We start from the raw sequence: 4,678 nt of genomic DNA, 5'->3' as shown, positions 1-4,678 counted from the left end.
AAAAAAAAAAAAAGACAAAGGAGGACTAATACGGTGACACACCAATTCCTCTGAGAGAAATCCAGAAACTAACTGAATAAATCCTACACAATGAACAAATAAGAAAATACCAACATTAAAACAGGTTGAAAAGGCTAAGGCAGGGGTCGCCAAACCCCAGGCGGTGGACCAGTGCTGGTCTGTGGCCTGTTAGGAACCAGGCCAGCAAGCAAAGTTTCAACCTGTATTTGCAGCTGCTCTCAAGCACTAGTAACCCAGCCTCAGCTCCACTTCAGATCATCAAGTATTAGATTCTCACAGGGGCACCGGTCCCTAGTGCCAAAAAGGCTGGGGACCACTAGGCTAAGGGACACATGCATCATAAAACCCTTCTCTACCACAGCACCAATCAGGAGAGAACACCATTCCCAGCTTTTTCCACCTTCCTTGAGGAGCAAAGTGTTTGGACTGCACACCTCGTACTCAGCTTTTAATATTCCTATCCAAGTACTAGCTCCTCAAACACCAAGCTGTTAAAGCCAACAGTGCTTGCATTGAAAAGTCCCACAACCCTACTGCAAAGAAGCCATTATTTTCTCTTGGGGGGGGAGGGGGGAGGTGAAGAGGCCGTTTATTTTGTCAACCTTATTTCCATTTTCTGTTTAAAAGTCTATGGAGGAACAGCTTGAGGCCAGTGGTTGTTCTTACCCATTCAGTGTCCTGAGCAGTGGAAGCTGCAGACCAGTCTTCAGTGCTGAGCTGACACTCCGGTCTTCAGCAGGGAGCTGCAGGATGCATGCAGAAAGTACGCTTGTACCTTCAGACTAGCGTAAAACCTTGTGTTGAGCAGCAGCAGCCTCCAGAGCTGGAGCAGTGCATTGACCCTAAAATCTCTCCATGTCCACGGCCTTTTCAGTAGGTCCCAGCTCGTCCTTTGCAGTCTCCTCGGCACCCCTGTGGAAGTAGAGATCAGGCGGGACCCCACCGCGGGTGCTCACGGGAGACAACACGCAGAGGATGAGGAGGTGGTGTTGCGCAGGCGCAGACTCTCCCAGGCCAGCGTCCCCAGCGAAGCCGTGGAGTGGGGGGGTGCCGTTCTTGGATGGTGAAGCCCACATAGCGCTGAGGAGCGGCTGTGTCACACAGAGCAGTGGTAAGACACCTCTAAGAAACGCTGGTGGTCGGCTCTGAGATAAATAATCACCAGAAGTCGCAGCTCCCAGAAGGCTGCCTGGATCAGGTTAGTGAAGGTTCCAGAAGCTAGTGAAGTTTCCAGAAGCCAAGCGGCCCGCTGTAGGAATGGCTCCAAGACAACGGCAAACTCTACACAACTTGTTGGCCTGTCTTCCTGGAGGGTATGACACTGAGCAGCTGGGTTTTTGATGGCAACAACAGCACGAGCTACCAGGAGAAGCTTCTTCAAGGTTCTCTTCAGATTTATAAGGTAGATGCCATCATTTTTTCTTTTTTAGGTATACTGTTCCATTTGGAATTAGGGTTGGTGCCACCTACGTGGGTTCCTGCTGCGAGGAATTTGAGGATATCTTCCTCCTTTATTCGTAGAACATCGAAGGATCCACACTTTGTGAAAAATTTCCTTTAATTTACAACAGAAACTCAGAACAACTTCATATAGAACCTGTGTGTATCTTTTATAGGTTATTGTTTTGTGATTACCCTGAGGCTTACATAAAACTTAAATACCTAAGTCTTATGGTCATTTAATGATGCTTTCTAGAGGATTCCAGGCAATACAGGAGAGGTAAAGCCTATATTTTGAAATTCTATTGTCGTTCATAATTATTGAAACATTCTCTAGTATTTCTATACGATAGGCCATTTCTAAGCTTTTTAAAAATTATCACTATATGCATGTGATTTAGGTATGGTTATTATCCCTGCTGTAGAAAAGGATAGTCAGAGAGTAATAATCTGTTTAAGGTGACAAATTTGGTAACTAGCAGAGCAAGAAATAGGATTCAAGACTACAAGTTATAATTTCGTATGTTTTGTACTAATAGAACCGCTACAAACAACTTTCCAAAAGCATAAGATCTGAGTTTACAGTATAAAAACCGACCCAAGAAGAGTGTATGTGTGTGTGTGTGTGTGTGTGTGTGTGTGTTAATGGCTTCATTAGTTCCTGACCCTTGTAGTACATGGACTTTTTAAAAATGAGGTTAGCTCCTGAAATATTTTTTTAAAAAAATAATCAGCCCTATATTTTTTTAAAACTAATCCATGTGAGGACCAAAGATTTTATATTTCCATTTCTGGAATACTTGATGATCCTGATAATAGTAAAATAATATTATTTTACATAGTTTTCATTATGTATTATTATAAAACCAATAGAATAATACTGTTTGAAAATCAACTTTTCTTGATTAATAGACTGTTTTATATACTCAAAATAGCTGAAATGAGACCCTGAATAGAACTGAGATAAGATGAGTATGGTTTGGTTCCTATACCTCAATATTGCAATTTATGTGAAAAGATATACAATCAAAAATATTTTAAATCAGGCAAACATGGTAATATTAGTTATTCTTATAATATTGACTTATCCTTACATAATACTTTCTCACTATCTTTTGCCAGACATGTTGAAATCTTGTTTTTTACTGTTATTTACCTAGCAAAAGCTATAAGGCTAATATACTAAAGGATAATTTTAATATTTCACTTAAATTGAAACTTAATTTTGACTCATATGTCCTTAAAGTTCTATTTTATTTTATATTTTACACTTTGTAAAATTTTTACACATCCTTAGTTTTGTTTCCATGAAGAACTGGGAATGGGAGAGCTATAATATCTGAAAAATTAAATTGTCACATTTTTATCATGGTTAAAATAGTAACTGTTTTTATTCTAGCAAGAACAGTTTGTTGTAATATTTCCAACTGAATTATTTTTACAGCAAGGTATTTGAACACATTTTAGATAAAATGTGAATTTGGTCAAACGTCTATTGCTTATTTATTTATTTATTTTTAGGCGAGGCAACCCTTTTGACCTCACAGATTGCAAGGACCTTGTCAGCCTACAATCCTTTATTTATTTATTTCATGTTTTATGGCTACAGCACCTGGTCTTCCTAGGTGGTCTCCCATCCAAATACTCACCAGGCCCGACTCTGCTTAGCTTCCGAGATCAGACGGGATCAGGCTTGTTCAGAGAAGCATGGCAGTAGACTATTGCTGTTTCTTTTGCTATCCTTCCACACATTTTTAAATAAGCATTAAAATTTTTAACCACTTTTTAAAAATTATCAAAATCTTTATTTAATAAAATACTTTAATATATTTTCACTAAAGCAATAGTAACATCCATAATAATTTTTGATTTCTGCAAACAAAGAAATAAAAGAAATACATGCTTGCTTTAAAAAATGTCCAGGTTATTAAGAAGAGTAGAGAGTAAAAGTTATTGCAAAAATACTTTTCTAGACAATGAAAGATATTTGATTCTTTCAATTCTTCATTTATAAATATTTAAAAATCTTAAAATGTTTTGTTTTGAATTTTTTGGTTTGGTTTCCACCCCCGAAAATATGTTTTTGCCATCATGATATCCTTGAAATAATAAGTCAGGATACAAGGTTATTATAATATTTTTAACAAATATTATTAAAAATTATACACTGGTAGACACCATGTGCTATATGGTACTAGCTTATGAAAGATTTATTGGTAAGCTTTTCTCTGTTAAATAAATGGCAGATGGCATGTGTTGTCCCTTAGCTTCAATGCTGTTTTCATCTTGGTTTTAGCATTAACTATACGACTCTCTGTTTTTGGCCTTCCCATAATTAGTAAGATAGTGGGGTTGAATTTTGACCTAGAGAGCTTCTTATGTTACTGCTGAGACTTCCATTTCCCTTTACTTCTACTCTCAAAAGTCCCACCTAACAGTCCCGTCTCATAAAGGAGACTGCAGTTACCATAGCTACCTATATTTGCAAAAACATTATGATTAACTCTCTAATTTTTCATAAGAGATAGTCTCATCATGCCCTATATCCTAGGTTACCTCAAACCCTGCAAACAGCTCAACCTCCTCCAAATTTCTTAAGATTTAAATTCTCACAAAGACCAGCACTTTATTCTGCATGCCTTCACATTATACAATGATTCCTCCCTGTTTACAATCATCTACCTCTTTCTGTAATATCTCTCTTTCAGTAAAAATTTTAGTGCATTTTATTATATTTCACAAGTTATATTTTTCACATTTGTGATTTTTTAATATAAATATATCATCTATTCTCCATAGTTTCTTCACTTCCTTCCCTCTAATAAATTTTTCATCCATCTCACCTCAAGCTTTCCAATTGACACACCCAGATTTTTAATTAAAAATAGTTGAACCTCCTCCTGAATCTCAATTTAAATTATTTTCCTAACTGCCACCTTCTATTTTTATAGTTGATTCACTCAAATTCCTTGAATCTAAAAATTTTATAGACCTTTCATGACCTACAAGCTATTGATCTTTTCATTTTTCATCAACCACTCAAATCCTCACTTCTCTGCATTCAGGTCTTAGAACCAGTTGTCCACATCTATAATTATCCCTTTGCATATATCCTCATTTACTCTATCTCCTTTGATTAAACGCCTCAGAGTAGGGGTGTGTGGATTACAACTACACATAAAACATTCTGCCTGTAATGCAGCATGTGAATATAGCT

At 37.2% G+C, this 4,678-nt stretch overlaps 1 pseudogene; it reads right to left on the bottom strand.

Annotated features, from left to right (window-relative positions):
* Nucleotides 1–3,061: 3,061 nt before the first annotated feature.
* LOC112481545 lies at nt 3,062–3,180 on the bottom strand (annotated as a pseudogene).
* Between the last annotated feature and the right edge of the window lie 1,498 nt (nt 3,181–4,678).

The sequence above is a fragment of the Pteropus alecto genome, unplaced genomic scaffold, assembly GCF_000325575.1.
Source record: "Pteropus alecto unplaced genomic scaffold, ASM32557v1 scaffold72, whole genome shotgun sequence".
Taxonomy (NCBI): domain Eukaryota; kingdom Metazoa; phylum Chordata; class Mammalia; order Chiroptera; family Pteropodidae; genus Pteropus; species Pteropus alecto.
This window is presented reverse-complemented; position numbering and strand designations above follow the sequence as displayed.